Genomic DNA, 19657 nt, shown 5'->3' on the forward strand with positions numbered 1-19657 from the left:
AAGATACATCGCAATTAAAATGCAAAAGGTTAAAGACAAAGAGAGAATCTTAAAAGCAGCAAGAGAAAGGCAGTTAGTTACCTACAAGGGAGCTCCCGTAAGACTGTCAACTGATTTCTCAACAGAAATATTTCAGGCCAGAAGGGATTGGCAGAAAATATTGAAAGTGATGAAAAGCAATGACCTACAATCAAGATTACCTTACCTAGCAAGGCTATCATTTAAAATCAAAGGACAGATAAAGAGCTTCCCAGACAAGAAAAAGCTAAAGGAGTTCATCACCACCAAACCAGCATTATAAGAAATATTAAAGGGACTTCTCTAAGAAAAAGGAGAAATATGAATAATAAAAAGGAGAATATGAATAATAAAATGGCAATAACTACACATCTATCAACAATTACTTTAAATGTAAACGGATTAAATGCTCCAAGCAAAAGACATAAGGTGGCTGATTGAATAAGAAAACAAAACCCTTACATATGCTACCAACAAGAGACTCACTTCAAATCTAAAGACACACATAGACTGAAAGTATAGAGAAGGAAAAAGATATTTCATGAAAATGGAAATGAAAAAAAGAAAAGTTGAAGTAGCAGTATTTATATCAGACTTTAAAACAAAGGCTATATATAACAAGAGACAAAGAAGGATCCAGTAATCCCACTTCTGGGTATTTATCTGAAGAAACCCAAAACACTATTTTGAAGGGACATGTACATCCATGCGTTTATTGCAGCATTAGTTACAATAGCCAAGATGTGGAGGGAACCTGGGTGTTCCCTCACATCAATGGATGAATGGATAAAGAAGAGGTGGTATATATATACAATGGACTATTACTCAGCCATAAAAAAAAAAAAATGAAAGCGTGCCATCTGCAACAACATGGATGGACCTAAAGGGTATTGTGCTAAGTGGAGTATGTCAGACAGAGAAAGACAAATACCTTATGATTTCACTTATATATGGAATGTAAATAACAAAATAAATGAACAAACCAAACAGAAACAGACTCATAGATACAGAGAATATTTTGATGGTTGCCAGATTGGGAGGAGGTTGGAGGAATGGCTGAAGGGGAGAGGGGATTAAGAAGTACAAATTGGGGGCCCGCTGAGTGGCTCAGTTGGTTAAGAGCACGAGCTCTGAGCAACAGAGCCACCAGTTGGATTCCCACATGGGCCAATGACACTGCACCCGAGCAGAGCTGCTGCTGAGCTGCTAACAGGTGGCAGGATGGCTCAGCTGGTGAGAGCACATGCTCCTAACAACAAGACTGCCTGTTCAGTGGTGAGCTACGCCTGCCCGCAACTTAGACTGAACTTGGCACCGTGAGCTGAGTGCACCCAGATGGCTCAGTGGATAGAGCATGTGCTCTTAACAACAAGGCTGCTGGTTCGATTCCCGCATGGGATGGTGGCTACGCCCACCGGCAACTAAGATGGTAACACAGCACCCAGCCAGATGGCGACTGGCACCCTCCACAACTAAGATTGAAGAACAACTTGGCTGGTCCCCCTCCCAGTTCCCCAACAGCGTTTCCCTCTCTCAATTCCTTAATTTAAAAAAATAATACAAATTGGTAGCTACAAAATAGTCATGGGGATGTAAGTTATAGCATAAGGAATATAGTCGATAATATCGTAGTAACTATGTATGGTATCAGATAGGTACTAGATTTATTCGGTGATCTCAGTTCATAAGTTATATAAATGTTTAATTACTATGTTATACACCTGAAACTAATATAATATTGTATGTCAACTATATTTGAAAAATAAAAAAATATTTTAAAAAAGAGAATTTAAAAAATGGCCCTCAGGTCCCTAGTTTTAGTAATGGGGTGAATTGAATGTTGGTGCCTTTCACCAAGATAGGGATCACTGGGAAAGAATCAGGATTTGGGGACAGAAATGCCCACATGTAATCGAGTTTAATTCTTGCAAAAGCCCTTTAACCAATGTGGAAAATGAGGCAGGGAGAAGTAGCTAGCTCCAGTGTACAGCTAGTACATAGTAGAGCAGAGTTTGAAATCCTAATTTGAATACTGACCTTGGCAACTCAGGGCTGTCATAGCAGGCTACCAGAGGATTATTTGCACGAAAGGCCTGTCCCCAGAGAGAAAAACTGAATGAGGGCTCATAGTAGAAGCTGAGGTTAAGAGAAATGGAGAAGATGAAGGTGCCCTAACCCCTCAGGAGACTGATCAGGGAACTCACCTTGAAAGTTATTTTAACTCCTATCAAAGTTTGGCTGAAAGAGCATCTAACAAAATTACCTTCCCTTTGAGACAGAAAAGTGATGCCTCTTCGCAGCTTCCTGGGGAGCAATGGGGTAGTTAGGGGTTGCAGGCTGGCATGGACAGGACTCCTCCCCACCCATGCAGCCCTCACTCCAGCCAGATCAACTACCTGCTGTTTCCTGAAAGCAGCAAGCTCTTTCACGCTTTTGTCAACAGCGCATGCTGCTCCCTGTATTGGGGGCGGGGGCGGGGTCAGGGAGCCGGGTTCCTTCCCAATCCTTTACCTTGTGGCAACAACTCCGTCACCTTTAGGACTTAGATCTAGAATTGGTTTCTTTGGGAAGTCGTCTCCACTTCCCCAGGCAGCTAGTCACCTCTCTGTGTTCTGTTACAGCTTAACCATCCCCATGTGTTATGGACTTAGCCATGCCCATTTTGCAAGCGGGGAAAATCTGAACCGATACAGCAATTGAATAGGGCTGAAGGGTGTGGGGCTGGTAGTGGGCACTAGAAAATTCTGTATCACACGAGCCAGATGGGGCAAGAGAGTTTCCAGATGACATCCCACCCCCCACCCCACCCCCAGGCCTGGCTGGGTAAGGACGGGAACCAGGAATGATGGCAGTGAAGGAAGGCCCATTTGAGAGGCAATAACATGGGTAATTTTATTCTACTTCTAAAACCTTTTCCCACTGAGGTTCCTACATTGAAATTATTCTTTGGTGTGTCTTTTTTCTGGAACTTTTAAGGAAGACTGTGGCCATAAGCATTTGACTCCATCTGTGTCTGCCTTACTCACGAAGGTCCGAAGTGTGGCTCTTCACCAAAGTATCCTGAATTCATCCTGTTTGTTTGCACACGATACCATGCAAAGCCAATTAAAGAGAATTAGTCCATTGTAGATCTGTCACTGGGTTCCTACTAACGTTTGCATTAATAGCATCTCTCATTTATAATTTATAATTCACAAACTATCATGTTGTTTCATTTTAATATTCACATAAAATCCGGGTAATTCTGCTGTAAATCCGTGTTACAGATGAAGAAATTGAGGCTCCGAGAGGCCAAGTACCGTGACAGGAGGTAGCAGCCAGGACTAGAATCCAGGTGCCCCCATTTGTAAGTCCAGTGTGCACCTGAAGAACCACCAACAGGTGCTCCCTGAGAAAAGGCCTTGTTTCCTCGCTTCTAAAAGCCTGAGAAAATTCTAATGGCTTGACCTTCAGAACTCAGGAAGACCTTTTAGACTGTGGTTTGTGTCTTGGCCAAAAAAAGCATGATTACAGAGATTTGCAAGTACAGGTGCAGTTTGCAGCTTGCCCTAACCAAACCAGGAAGACAGCTCCATCACAGGTAGATAAATAACCCTGTTTCCACAAAGGAGAGATGATTCCAGAGAAAATAAACATACAGCAAAATGCTCCTTGTAAGAGGAATGTTCCAGTACCTGGGTATAATGAAAGCATTTTATAAGGAAGGAAGAGAATGACATTGCAGGATTAGGAATAGGATATAATGTGAAAAAGAACTGAGAAGGAATACCAAGGAGCAAAAATTGGGATGGAATCATTGGCAAAAAGAAAAAGACATAGAATGTGGTCCAAGAGAAAGCTCATGAAATGTCAAAGATAAAATTTATTTAACAATCAAAAAAAAAAACAGAAAGAAATTTGAAGTTCTGGATTGAGTCAATGTGTATTGAATCCCACAGGGTGATTGTGCCATGGGATACATCAATGACAAGAGGGAAAAGGTCATAATAGTTATATTTATTGAGTTCTTGCTATGTGCCAGGTGCTGCCCTAGGTCTTTAAATATATAATCCCATTTAATGGGCACAATGACCCTCTTATCAGTTTGCAAACTGTGCAGAGGAGAAGCTAAGACACAGACAATGTAAGTATTTTACCCAAGGTCACTTAGCTAGTTGGTGATGGAGGTAGGGTGTGAACTCGAGGCTCTTAAGCAGATGCCGTTAAACCTTATGCTCTGTCACCTCATGTAGGTGGCCTGCCTTGATAACTCAAAGTTTACAAGGTAGTATTCAGGTTAATGTTTTAAATCCATTGAATTCTACAAAGTGATCCTAGCAAATGTGAAGGGAGAGTAGGGGAGAGGACTCTCTGTAGAGAAAGTGATAGAAACACAATTTAAACTAAAAGGAAGATTTTTGGCAGCAGGCTGAGAGATGAATGAAAGATGAATTTGACAGCTAAGCCTTGGGAGTTCAGGAAACAGAGAATCTCTGAGATTTCAGCTCCTGGAATCATGGTCTTGAAAGCTCTCAGGACTCTTCCACCTCTCACCCTGTTTCTCTCTTTGGGTTGAACTCATTTTCTCCTATTGCAGGTGGGTTGCTTCACAGAGTGAGGGATGGTAGCCCTGTGCTCCCAGCCTAGCAAGAACTCCACAAATAGAGAGGAAAAAAGCCCTCTTCTTTCCCAGCTTCTTTCCCTCTTTTTTCCTCAAGATAAAATAAAGTTCCCAGGGAAGAGCTGTAATTGGTCCAGCTTGGGTCATGTGCTCAACCATGGACCAATCACTGTGGTCCTGGGGGCAGGGCTCTATAATTGTCAGCCCCCAAGCACTAAGATCACAGAAGGCTTTGACAGTTTGTCCCAGAAGAAGGAGCTGCTGTTCTAGAGTCAAAACAATAATGTCCACGAAAAATTGGACTACTGGCAAGAAAATTACAAACATAGAAGAGATGCAAGATCAAACAGTTTGATGGCAGAGATAAAGTGCTCAATAAACTTTGGAAACGCTATATAATGAAAACAGGATAGAGGCATGAGGAGAGGAGATTTATCTAACAAAGAAAAGGGTCTAAAAAGCAATTTAAGAGATGAATTAGGATTCCAGTTCTGAAACATTTAAATAGTTTTATTATTAAGGCAGATGCATGCTGGGAGAGTTGACTAATGCTGGGTCATGCTTCTAGTTTGTGCCCACTAAATATTCATTTTTGATGACAGTTCTTATTAGAAATTATTGCTTTCAGCACTTACATATTTATAACATATATTTTAGCAGACTAATTTGCATCTGTAAAGTTCTGCATAAATGCAACTAGTAACAATTTATTATAGTCATTGGGCTTATGTTTACTTTTTCATGCATGCATTTATTCATTCATCTGTTAGTTACTAATTGAGTAGATACTATATTCTAAGTACTCCATTAGGCACACCTGGTTTCTGCCCTCAAGGTGCTTAGAGCAATGGAGGGGAGACAGAGCTATACATAAGTTGTGCCTTGATAAGTGTATAGTAGACACTGTGGTGCCCTGCCAGACTCCCCTTTCAAGACTGAGACACTTTGCCCCTGCCTATGGGGAGTGTTATTATTAAAGCTCATGGGTGAGTCCATCTTCAGGAATTGCCCTTGGCTGATGGGAGCTGCCTTCCCCAAGGCTATGACATTTAGGGCTGGGGCTGTCAGCATCCAATGACAAGTGAATGACTGGTCCTGGAGAGGGTACAAAGGCCAGCCTCCTTGCTTCCACTGGAGATAACACTGAAGGGTCATCTCAGTCCCAGAACTCCCTATCGGATCAGCTGAGACCTCTGCTGCAATTACATCACATTTCAACTCCTTCCTTTGCCCATTCTGGCTTCTCTCACTCCCCCATAGGTGTCATTCTTGAGAACATTCTCCAGAAAACAATCTGCATGCAAATCTCATTTCTGAGTCTATTATATGGGGAACTCCACCTACAACAAAGTGCAACTTAGAAAATTCTTAGGAGGAAAAGCTGTCATATATGCAAGTTGCAAGAGAGCCTGCTTTCCAGATAGAAAACACTGATCACCTTGGAGCATGTCTTTGTTTAGAGAAGAATCACCTGGGTAGTCCATGCGCTGTGTAAATATAGGATAGAAGGTAGCCTTTGCCCTGAAGGAAGAAAGTAATAGAATATTCTTTGTAGATGAGAAAGCCCTCTCACTTGTCCCAGTGTACAGAGCTGGTCAGGTGGGGAGAAAGAATATTTTGCATAGGAGACCAGTAGCTCCCTGGGGACGGAAGAATAGAGACTTTGACCGTCTCCCTTGTGAAGCTTAATGTTATTATAACCTTTCTTATAAATGGGATGATCCCAACTGAGGTCTTCTGGTGAGAGGAGGAAAAGGCTCCTGAGAGGAACTTACCAGGAGCAGAGGGGAAGTCCCAGTGAAGGCCCTCACATTCCAGCCAGCCTGGTATGGAGGACGGGCTTTGAGAGAAAAGACGAGCACAAGAATATAAGTTAAAAAACCATGGGGCCGGCCGAGTGGCGCGTTGGTTGGGAGCTGGCTTGGGACGCCAGAGGGCCGGGGTTCGGATCCCATATATGAGGGCCAGTGACAATGCCCTCTAAAAAAAAAAAAAAAAAGAGAAACATTTCTAACTAAGGATAATACTGAAGAAATAGTCATCTTCCCTCAGAGGACCTCTTGACCAGTGAGGTATATTAACTTATAAGACTATCATCTCGGTAGTAGACAAATTTATACTGTTTTACAAAACTAACTTTCAATATCAACCCCATAGGGTGGTAACAGAATCAACCACAGTGGAAAATAGGAGGCTGCTCGGGGACTGATGAGGTTTTCCAGTCTCTTTCTCGAATGTGGGTGACCGACTGGAGTTCCCACTAGTTGTTGAAAGGAGGCCATAAGCAATTTAACACTCAGAAAAGTTGCGATTGTATTGGTACTTTAATCTGGTGAAAGGGGGTCTGTCAGTGTAAGAATGTCCAAACCTCTAGAGAAGTTTTATAAAAATATATTTGAGCCAAACAGGATATGCCTAGAAGAAAGATCTCAACAGATTTTTTAAAATGCTTCCGAGAAATGACAGTTTGCAGCTTCTTTTATGCATTGGGAATTAAGGAGGGAACATAAGGAAGATTCCGTGAAGTTGGGAGAAAGCAAGGCAGGGATTGAATTACAGGATTCTAATTAACAAGATTATTTGCTCTCTCGAGGGTGGTCATGCTTTAGAAGGAGGGGTCTGAAAAGAGGTATTTCAAAGGCGTGCTTACCTAGATGCACAGAAATAATGGACGGAACTTACTTAGCACAAAGGTAAGCCTTTTACTAAAGAAATTATGGAGGCGTGCCTACTCACCACGGCTTCCCCAGAGAAGTTAGGAATTTATAATCAGATCACCCTGTGGGGTGACTTTCACTAGAACCCCTTTTTCGTCCACAGGTCAGACAGATTACAAATAATTCCAAAACAATATGAGTAATACTTTAGGAGTTGGAATGACTACTGCCAGGAAGGAAGAATTCTAGGAGCTGAAGTCTTGTAGGCCCAGTAGGAGTCCGCAGGTGGACGAAGAGGTGTGGAAGCTGGTCAGAAGGGCATCCCAGACTTCCCAGGACAAAAGCACAGAGGCAGGAAGGCATAGCCTCCAATAAATAATCTAAGTGGATTTGGAGCCAGGGAGGCACTGAAGGAGTAACTGTAGGTAGTGTGAGACAATGGAAGGCCCTAGAAGCCAAGGTAAGACATTTAAACCTGATTCCCTTGGTCCTGGAGTCCCAAACTCAAATGCCTCCAGGGCCCTTGATGAGAAACAGAGTGAATAGGGCCCAGCTGGGATTGTGGTAAACTGAACCTGTTCCCGGGAAAGGAAGTAACTGCCTCTCAGCTCCCGCCAGTTACCATGGAGAGTTGCAGACCCAGGGATACCAAGTCTTTGAAATTGTACAAAAATAAAATAAAAATAAAAATAAAAATAAAAAGCTGGAATTCCCAATTTTTATCAGACAGATCCAGATTTTTTTTCTTCTTCTTTATTTAAGGGGAGAAGGGAAGAGGGATGCTGGGGAGAGGGGTCAGAGGAGGGGGAGAGTGAGAGCCCAGACCCAAATATTTTAAGTTGGTAATTATTGCAAATGAAGAAACAAAACAAAACAAACAACATCGTGGGAGTAAAAAAACAAAACCAAACATGTTTAAATGTGCCCATGGGCCTCTAGTTAGCGCTTTCTGCTAGACTGAAGGGAGCTTTTATACAGAGAAGTGGAAGGATAAGATTTGCATATTAAAAGTTCACTTTTGGCAGTGTGATTAGCAAGAGTAAGGGACTAGACAGGAAGACTGGTTAATCCAACAACAAGTATTTTGAGACTTCTGTATGTGACAAGAGCTGGAATCACAATAGCAAGTTGTGGACTCTAAGCTTGGTGTAGGAGACAAATTTAATGAACAGTTCCACAAATGTGTAATTACACACTGAGTGTACTCCAGGGAGGAAGGGGGGCCTAAATTGTGGGGAAATATGGAAGAGAACAGACTAAAGACATATTTGGGAATTTTGGTCATAACTTAGATGGAGAGAAAAGAGAGAGGGAGTTTCAAGGTTTTATTTGGGTGAGTGGTAGATGCTGTTTTAGAAAGAAGCATTAAAAAAAAAAATCATGGGGAACTTTGCCACTATTGAGAGTTACATAAACAGAGTAAGCATGGTTTAAACAGAGGGTGCAAAATAATGAAAGCTAAGGACTACATTTTAATTTTTGTCCTCTTACTAGGGCTTCCAAACAGTCATACTCACCTCTTTCTGGAGATAATACCTGCCCTGCCTATCTCACAAGACCCTTGGGTTAGTTAGGTATCTCCAATAGGATACATATGTAGAGAGAGAGAGGGAGAGAGAGAAAGCGATTCATCCTCAGGAACCAGCTCCCACGATTATGGAGACTGACTAGTCGCTGATCTGCAGTCAGCAACCTGGGCACCAGCAGATCCAATAGTGTGTTTCTAGTCTAAAGCCAGCAGGCTCTCCACCCAAGAGCCAATGTTTCCATTCAAGTCCAAACGCAGAAAAAGGACTGGTGTCCTTTCTTGAACACAGTCAGGCAGGAGGAGTTCCCTCTTACTTGAGAGAGGGTCAGGCCCCCCACCAGGGGGCACTAACTCCCCCCACCTTTCCTTGCCCTGGTGCGGCTTAGCTCCTGTGGGCATCCCCTCTTCCTTCATGAAGGTCCCTCCACGTCCCATCAGGCCTAGGGGTGCTAACAGCTTCCTTAGGCTTGAGTCTCTGGGTGCGTCTCTATCCCTCGTTGGGTTCCTACCCCCACCAAAGAGCGGGCATCTAGTCTAATAGCTATATTGATCATGTTAATAACAATTCATAGTACGTTCTCAGAGGAAGTTCTTGTCAATTCTATCTCTAATCTCAAATCAATTTCTTACCACTTTTTTTCCCTTTACCTTTAATAATGACAACTTTAACATGTGTTTGACCCTCAGGAAACTGTTATGACATACAGCGAAGAGTGAGCTGCCACTGAAAGGGCCGTACGATGCTTCGGGATGGCTAGCATGTTGTTTCTGGATCCAGCTTTTCTTCAAATACATCAGAGCAACTGACACCAGTAGTCATGTGAATAACCAGAACTTCTTCAAATACTGGGTTACTTCTTCCTTGGTGTAGGGCCTGAGCACAATGCAAATGATGATATTCTCTTGCTGCTCCAGACACAGCATGTGGTCGATGTTCTGTTGCAAAGTCTCAGCCAGCAGCTTTAGGGTCATCTCCTCTGGGGCCTCCAAGACCACCTCGCACATGTGCTCCAATTCCCCCAGGGATAAGCAGCTGTGCTGGATGGTTGCAGTGGCTATGGGACAAGCCTTTGCTACCAAGGTGCCTACTGGTCAAGAGAATGGAGCCTGCAATAAATTCTTTTATAAGGCCAACTACTGCACCAGGAACTGCAGCTCTGCACCAGAGGCTGCCGTCTTTCTGCCCTATTTCTTGCCATCTCTAGTCCTGGTACCCTAGTCCATGCCATCATCTTCTCTCTCCTAACTGAACCTGATGCTCCTGTGCTGGGTATTTATCTGGGGTCTCTGAGATACATTTTTAAGCTCTTTTCTGTAATATGTGGTGGGGATGATGCAAACTAAATCTCCCACTGCCCAGCTACTTGGGTTCCTGTTAGGTTCTGCAATGTGAGGCATTAGAAGGAGAAAGAAAAGTGGAAGGAAGGGAGACAGGACTTCTTTCGTGTTTTTCACTTCCTGTTTTTCTGTGTTGCTCCAGTAGCAGCACATCATTGGCCCCAGCTTCCAGAAACTGAAAGTGACTTCCAGAACCCCCAGGTGCCAGCTGCAGCCATGCCACACTCCCTCACCTGTTGAACCATGCCCCTGGGACATCTGAGCAGCTGCAGAGTCACTCCCTTTTGCTGGAAGCACTATCCAAACAGCACCCCCTCATCAGAGCTTTGGGTAGAGCTTTCTTCAGAGATCCAAGCACCAGCCCCATGGGGCCTCTCCTCTGGGCTCCTAGGTACAGGTGACACCACCTGCTCTCCAGCCTCAGGAGGTAGAAGCTGCTTCTTGCAGTTATTAACCCCTGGGTTACTACCCTCTTCCTTTTTCCTTTTACTCTTTCAATCTTCTAATGCCTGTGAAAGCAATTATTTATATTAAAACCCCTCTATTTAAAATATCTAGTGTGGGCTGGCCAAGTGGCTTAGTTGGTTAGAACGTGAGCTCTGAGCAACAGGGTCTCCAGTTCAATTCCCACATGGGCCAGTGAGCTGCGCCTGAGCTGAGCTGGTGAGAGTGCATGCTCTTAACAACAAGGTTGCCGGTTTGACTCCTGCATGGGATGGTGGGCTGTGCCCCCCCCCCGCCCTCACGCAACTAAGATTGAATGCGGCACCTTGTGCTGAGCAGCCGCGAGTTGCTGACGGGCGGCTGCAAGGCTTAATGTGCAACAAGATTGCTGGTTCAACTCCCGCATGGGATGGTGGACTGCGCACCCCCGCAACTAAGATTGAAAGCGGTGGCTGGACTTGGAACTGAGCTTGCGCCCACCACAACTAAGATTGAAGGACAACAACTTGACTTGGAGCTAATGGGTCCTGGAAAAACACAATGTTCCCCTCCCCCAATTCCCCAACACTGTTCCCCTCCCCAATTTCCCAAATAAATCTTTAAAAATAAATAAATAAAGTATCTAGTGTGATTTCTGTTTCTGACTGGTCCCTGGCTGATGCTTCTTTAAGTCCATTTTCCACTTAGCAGCCAGATACCTTTTGGAAATGTGCCTCCGATTATATCACTCTCCTGCTGCACTAGTCAAGGTGCTTAGTTTCAAACAATGAAAACCAGAAACTGGCTAACTTTTAAACAGAAGAGGAATTTATTGAAAGTGACTGTGGAACTCAGAGAATCAAGAGGAAGACTGGAGAAAAAGATATGGAGGAAGGCTTGCACAGTGAAGCTCTTGGGATGGTTTGCTGAGGATGCAATCCCAGGACCCTTATGGACAGCCAGGTGCCAGCAGACATTGGTCACCATATGCTGGACTTTGCTGCCCTTGCACACTTATCTCCATGCACATCTGACTGCATCATGGCCACCCTAATAATTTCTAACTGACCTCGCTCTTTGAGACACACCCTCATGATTCAAAGTCCCAGGTAGGAGCATCTGATTGGCCTTGTTCTAAATGCCACAGGAGAGGGGAGACAATAGTTTCTTTTGTCCCTTCTAAGCCTTGGCTTCTATAGTGATCTAGGACCCTGCCTCCCATTAGTTTTGTGAATTCCCAAAATAAGAAGAGCTTTTGAATGTTGGCCAGCCACAGTGGCAAATGTCTGCCATGCTGCCGAAAACCCTCCGGTAGCTTCCCCTGTCACTTAGAGTAAAACTCCCAAATCCTGCTTTCATGGCTGCCATCCATCATTGTCCCATCAAACTTTCTGACCTTACCTCAGGCCACCCTCCCTTTCTCATGTGCCTGTCACATGGGGTTTCTGTCTGTCTCTTGAATATGCCACACTTATTCCAACCTCAGGGAACCACCGAGGTCTGAATATGACCTTTCTCTGCTTTTCTCAAGGAACTTCCTTCTCACTTCCAAGTCTCAGCTTAAATATCTCCTACTCAATGAATCCTTCCTAAAGGAGCCTCCACCACACACTTCTTTCCTTTGTAACACTTGTTTGTAGCTGTTACTTTCTTGTGTTTGTTCATTCTCTGCCTCCTCTTCTACAGAATGTGAATTCTACCATGTCTATCCATTGCTGCAGTATCCCAGCACCTGGGAGAGCACTTGGCTCAGAGATGGGGCTGATGTTTGTTGAATGACTACATGGATGGATGGATGGATGGATGGATCAATTCTATTTATTGTAAAGTTCTACTTGACACAAGAAGCAAGGCAATTATGCAATGAAGCAATGGCAAATGGGATTCCATGAATGCTTTTTAAAATAATTAACTTCCTGGAATCCATCCATGACATTTCTTTTGAAGGTTTTACCAAGGAGTTAGGGCTCTGAGGTGGGCCCTGAGATGGATGCTTTGGTCTTCTGGAGAAACCATGGGTTTCCTTCTCATGTCCACCAGCTAATAGTTCTCTACTTGTGATTTAAAGCAGAAGGTAAAGTGTAGGTAAGGAAAACCACAAAATCCAGTACGTTGATACTGAGCATGAAAGAAGCTATATAGCATAATTGTTACCAGCATGCATTTGGGTGTCAGATCTGTGTTCTATTCCCATATCTTACTCTTATTAGCTATGTGTTGGTGGCTCTACTACTTCTAGCTATGTGGGTAACTCACTGAACCTCTCTTTGCTTCAATGTCCCTGTTCGCATAATGGTAATAATAGTGCACCTATGTCACAGGGTTGTTGTGAGGATGAAGTGAGTCAATATACAGAAACCACTTAGAAAACTGTCTGGCATGTAGTTAGCTTTCATAAAATATAATATAAGCATAAGCTATTATGTATTATGCTCCTAGTTTGGATCATGTTTGTCTGTTGATAAGGGAAACTTCAACAAGATAGAAGTTTATTTATCTTTTATGTAAGTCAGGGATAGGCAGCCCAGGGAGGGTACAGCAGTTCCACAGCCAACAGGGACCAAAGTTCCTTCTTTGTCCAGCACCTGCTAGTACATGGTTTATATCCTCCAAGCCCAAGATGGCCACTGAAGTTCCTGTCACCATGCCTGCATTTTAGACCTCAGGAAAAAGGAATGGAGAAGGAACTCAGGGCAGAGTCAATACCCTTTAAATAAGCTTCCCAGAAGGCCCACATAGTACTTTCATTTGCATTTCATGGACCAGAACATAGACACAGAGCCACTCCTAGCTGCAAGGAGCACTGCGAAATGTATTTGGTTCACTGGGTACACTACGACCCCAAATAAAATGGGAATCATGTTACTAAAGAAAAAAGGGAAAATGGATAGTGCACCTTATACAAGTTACTTAACTTCAAATTTTAGTGGCTTTTTTTTTAGTTTTTTGGGGTTTTTTTAAAGATTTTATTGGGAAATTGGGAGAGGGGAACAGCATTGGGGAATCAAGGAAGGAGAACATACAAGTTGCTGTCCTTTTGTTCTTCAGTCTAGTTGTGGAGGACGTCACTTCACTGGCCCATGTTGGTATTATCATTGTACTCTTCCCAGGTGAGGCAGTCGCTTGCTGGCCATTGGATGGCCGTTCACAGCGGCTCACAGCAGCTTATGAAAGCTCACGCCAGCTGCCATCCAGCCCCACTGCAGCCTACGCTGTCGCTGGTGACTCATGGCAGCCCAGCTCCAGGTCAAGCTGTTGTTCACCATCTTAGCTATAGCGGGCACAGCATCATTGGCCCTCATGTGGGATCCGAACCAGGGCCTTGCTGCTCAGAGCTGGCGTCCCAAGCCAACTCTTAACCAACGTGCCACTTGGCCGGCCCCAAATTTTAGTTTTTACATTTGTAAAATGGGAACTATGGTACATACCTTATACAACTGTATGGAAGGTTATCTGAAATAAAGTCTAAACACTACTAGGACAGCGCCCAACACATACTAAATAAATATCAGCTGTTATCATAAGAAGGAAAAAATGTATCTCTGAATATTTTTTTAAGCTAGACAAAACCAAATGAAACAAAAAGAAGAAAATATATCTCTGCAAAAAAAATACAGATTAACTTTAGAAAGGAACCTATTCTACCTGTAGATTTCTTCCACCTTTTCATTGCTTTGGCCTTCTTTAGCTCAATTGATTCTCAGCAGACAACGTTCCAGTTTTAAATATCATATCGCCCTGCTTTGCTACTAACAAAGGCCTCTGTGTATCTGGGTGGGGCCATCTCAAACTCACTGTTCTGAATCTTTATGGCCTCACCCACCATCCAATTACTGTCCACTGTGTCCAGTGTTCTAGACCAGTGACTCATGAATCTGACCGATCCTAAGATTCACTCACCTGATGAGCTCTGTAAAAATACAGACTCCTAGTCCCCACCCCAGGAATCAATCCGAAAAACTTCTATACCTGCCTCAGCTGTGTCAAACTAACTCAGGGGTTTTGGACTAAATGACTCAGCAACTTGAGTGTTTACATAATACAGAGGAATGTATTTTGAAACAAAACATAGATTAATTGTTACTAGGAGCCAGGCACTGTTCTAAGCCCTTTACCTGGTCTCACTCGTTTAGGTACTATTACCATATTGTGCCCTTTTTTGCCCAAATTTGTGAGGGAAAAATAAGGATGTGCATTATACCTGGGTAGTACTAATTCCATATATATATACATGTTTTTAATTATTTTATTTATGCTTGCGAGTTAAAAGTGTAACTTACAAGAGGGGGCAGCCAGTTAGGTCAGTTGGTTAGAGCTCAGTGCTCATAACACCAAGGTTGCCGGTTTGATCCCCACATGGGCCACTGAGCTGCACCCTCCACAACTAGATTGAAATAACTATTTGACTTGGAGCTGATGGGTTCTGGAAAAACACACTGTTCCCTAATAAAAAAATAAATCTAACAACCCTGTAACTCTAGAAATCAATAACGATATCCATAGGCAAAATAATACCCTGGAATACAATAATAAGTTTAGTTGAACTTACGATGAACTTGCAACAACGAAGAGTTCTTGGTCTTCTATGATGCGTAAATATTGGAAATTTGTTACCAGTACATAAAATTTCTTCTTCTTCTTTTTTTTTAAAAGATTTTATTGGGGAGTTGGGGGAGGGGAGCAGCTTTGGGGAATCGGGGAAAGGGAACAGACAAGTTGTTGTCCTTTTGTTCTTCAGTCTAGTTGTGGAGGACATTGCTTCACTGGCCCATGTTGGTATTGTGATAATTGCACTCTTCCTGGCTGAAGCAGATTGGTCACCAGCCATTGGACGGCCACTCACGGCAGCTCACGGCAGCTCACGGCAGCCCACTGCAGCCCCACTGCAGCCTACACCATCGCCGGTGACTCACGGCAGCCCAGCTCTAGGTCGAGCTGTTGTTCACCATCTTAGCTGTAGAGAGCGCAACATCACTGACCCATCTGGGATCCGAACTGGTGGCCCTGCTGCTCAGAGCTCGCACTCCCAAGCCAACTCTTAACCAACTGAGCCACTTGGCCAGCCCCATAAAATTTCTTGTACCTTGTATCTGCTCTTGTGTTTTGTAATTATTTGTTACATAAAATTTCTTGTACCATAATATGTGAAAAAATAAATGCTAAAATTCCTTTATAATACAACAAACAAGTACCTAAATGTAAACATAAATTTGAATTAAAACAAAAGATTTTTTTTCCCTGAAAGTTTGGGCCAAAAACGTGGGTGCGCATTATACACGGAAAAATATGGTATTCCCCTTAAGACAGATCAGGAAACTGAGGCACAGAGAGGCTAAGCAAACTTGCTCAATGTCATACAGCTAATAAATGGGGGAACTGGGAGCTGGGATTTAAACTCAGGCAGTCTGGCTTCTGAGAGCCTGTATACTTCATCTCTATCTTCTACCACCCTCCAAACTATACTGAACAGTTAGGGTACTTGAATACTAAGCATAAAAAAATTTGAACAGGCTTTCTCCTAGCACTTATTAAGTAAATTGCAAGATAATCTTATTCATGATTGTTTATCTTCCTAAGCACATTGTGGCACAGATAAGTCTGTTATAAAATTATTTCAAGGCAGCCATCAAAAGTAATGTTCAAACTACATTTTTTTTTTTTGAGCCATCCTGCTACCTGTTGGCAGCTCAGCAGCTGCTCAGCTCGGGCCGGACTCAAACTGCTGTTGCTCAGAGCTCAAACTCTTGAGCGAGCTCTTAACCAACTGAGCCATTCGGCCAGCCCTTCAAACTACATTTTTATATGTTCATATGTTCACTATGATGCCCTTTATGTAAGAAACATATCTGCACACACATACTCGTATATATACATATATATTGTATATGCCTACAGAAAGTGGGAGAAAACACAGCAAAGTGTGACAGTTAATTCTGTGTGGTAACATCATCCTTTTTTTAAAATTTATTTGTTTACTTTTCAGTTAATTTTTTAAAATACACATTATATTAGTTTCAGGTGTACCCCATAGTTGTTCAACATTTATATACCTAAAGAAGAGATCACCATGGTAAATCAAGCAACCATCTGACACCGTATCACATTATCACAATATTATTGACTCTATTCCCTATGTTGTACATTACATCCCTATGACTCATTTGTTTTGTATCTGGACATTTGAACTTCTTATTTACCTTCACCTTCCCCCCCCCCACACACACACACCTTTTTTCAATTTTTTCAAATACAGTTGACATTCAATATTATTTTACATTTCTTTCAGGAGTACAACATAGTGGTTAGACATTTATATAACTTAAGTGATTCCCCTGACTAGTCTATTACTCACCTGAAACTATACATAGTTATTACCATATTATTGACTATATTCCCTAAGCTTTACTTTAAATATCCATGATTATTTTGTAACTACTAATTTGTACTTCTTAATCCCTTCATCTTTTTAACGCACCTCCCAAGCCCTTCCCATCTGTCAACCATCAAAATGTTCTCTGTATCTATGAGTTTGTTTTCGTTTTGTTTGTTCTTTTATTTTGTTCTTTAGATTCCACATATAAGTGAAATCATGTTGTATCTGTCCTTCTCTGTCTGACATACTCCACTCAGCACAACACCCTCCAGGTCCATTCATGCCTCCAAAGATGGCAAGAACCCATTCCCTTCCATGACAGAACAATATTCCATTGTATATATGTACCACCTGCTCTTTATCCATTCATTCATCAATGGACACCCAGGCTGTCTCCACACCTTGACCTTTGTAAACAAAGCTGCAAGAAACAAGTGGATACACATGTCCTCTCAAAGTACCGTTCTGGGTTTCTTCAGATAAATACCCAGAGCTGAGATTACTGGGTCCTTCTTTGCTTCTTGTTAATAGCCTTTGTTTTAAAACCTATTTTGTCTGGTATAAGTATTGCTATGCCAGCTTTTTTATTTCTTGTTTCCATTTTTATGAAATATCTTTTTCTTTCCATTTACTTTCAGTCTGTGTGTGTCTTTTGATCTGAAGTGAGTCTCTTGTAGCAGCATATGTAAAGGTCTTATTTTCTTATCCCATTCAGCCCCTATCTTTTTTTTTAAAGATTTTTTACTGGGGAATTGGGGGGTTGGGAACAGTGCTGGGGAATTGGAGGAAGGGGAACAGACAAGGTGCTGTCGTTTTTGTTCTTCAGTCTAGTTGTGGAGGACGTTGCTTCACTGGCCCAAGTTGGCACCATCATTGCGCTCTTCCTGGGCGAGGCAGATCAGTCGCTGGCCTCTGGACGGCTGCTCACAGCAGCTGCTGGCCACTCACGCTGGCTGCTGGCTACATACGGTAGCCCATGGCAACCCACTGCCACAGGGGCTGCAGCCTACGCCGTCACCGGCAACTCATGGCAGCCCAGCTCCAGGTTGAGCTGTTATTCAACATCTTAGCTGTAGAGGGCAGTGTCACTGGCCCTCATATGTGGGATCCGAACTGGGGCCCTCTGGCGTCCCAAGCCAGTTCTTAACCATCGCGCCACTCGGTCGGCCCCAGCCCCTATCTTTTGATTGGAGCATTTAACCTACTTACACTGAAGGTAATTATTGATAGATAATGTTGTTATTGCCATTTTATTATTCATGTATATTTTTTTCATCTTAAAGAAGTCCCTCTAACATTCTTTGTAATACTGGTTTGATGGTGATGAACTCCTTTAAACTTTTGTGTTTTTTTGCTTGGAAGCTCTTTATCTGTCCTTTGATTTTAAATGATAATCTTGCTGAGTAAAATACTCTTGGTTGGAAGTCCTTGCTTTACATCACTTTGAATATTTCATTTTAATCCCTTCTGTCCTGATAAGTTACTGTTGAGAAATTAGCTGACAATCTTATGGAAGCTCCCTTATAAGTAACTATTGGGCTGTCGGAAAAGTCATGACGCATTTTTGCAACGAAAAACATAGAAAAAAATACGTCATGACTTTTCTGACAACCCAATAGTTGCCTTTTACATGCTGCTTTTAGGATTCTCTTTTTGTCTTTAATCTTTGACATTTTAATTATGATGTGTCTTGGTGTGGGCCTCTTTGGGTTTGTCTTGTTTGGGACTCTCTGCACTTTCTGGGCTTGTATGTCTATTTCCTTTGCCAGGTTAGGAAAGTTTTCAGTCATTATTTCTTCAACTGTGTTCTCAAGCCCTTGCTTTCTCTCTTCTCCTTCTGGTACCCCTATGATGCAAATGTTGGTATGCTTGATGTTGTCCCAGAGGTTTCTTAAACTATCTACATATTTTTTTAATTCTTTTTTCTTTTTGTTGTTCCAACTGGGTGTTTTCTGTTACCTTGTCTTCTAAACCTCTGCTTCATCTAGCCTGCTGGTGATTCCTCCTAATGCATTCTTCATTTCAGTTATTGCATTCTTCACTTCAGACTGGTTCTTCTTTATGGTTTTTATGTCCTTTTTTATGCTTGCCCTCTTTTTGTCGAAGTTCTCACTAAGTTCCTTGAGTGTCTTTATAACCATTGTTTTGAACTCTGTGTCTAGTAGGTTGCTTGTCTCTGTATCTGGGAGGCTGTTTAGTTCTTTTTCTGAAGTTTTCTCCTGTTCTTTCATTTGGGATGTATTTGTGTTCATTTTGGCTGCCTCTCTGTGTTTGTTTCTATGTATTAGGTAGATCTGCTACATCTCCCAGTCTTGGCCAGGTGGCCTTATGTAGTAGATGCTCTGTGGGGCCCAGTGGCACAGTCTCCTTGATCATCTGTGCCAGGTGCTCCAGGAGTGTCGATTGTGTGGGTAATGTGTGCCCTCCTGTTAGAGTTGAACCTTGATTGCTATTGGCACATCAGTGGGTGGGATTGACCCTTAAGCTGACTAGCTGTGGGGTTTGGCCACATCCACAGCTTATGGGGTGCTGTGTGAGGGTATTACCTCACAGAGTGGGATTTACCCCAGCAGTCTCTTATGCCTGTTGAGACCATTCTTTGGGTGTGCTGCTTGTGGGACTATTTGAATGGTGCTCTGCTGTGGTTTCAAGCTAACCTCCAAATTGGTTCTGGGGCCTCTTGGGAGGGGCTCTGGTGCAGGAACAGGTCACCCACTGAC

Source organism: Hipposideros armiger, unplaced genomic scaffold (genome assembly GCF_001890085.2).
Source record: "Hipposideros armiger isolate ML-2016 unplaced genomic scaffold, ASM189008v1 scaffold_860, whole genome shotgun sequence".
Classification (NCBI taxonomy): domain Eukaryota; kingdom Metazoa; phylum Chordata; class Mammalia; order Chiroptera; family Hipposideridae; genus Hipposideros; species Hipposideros armiger.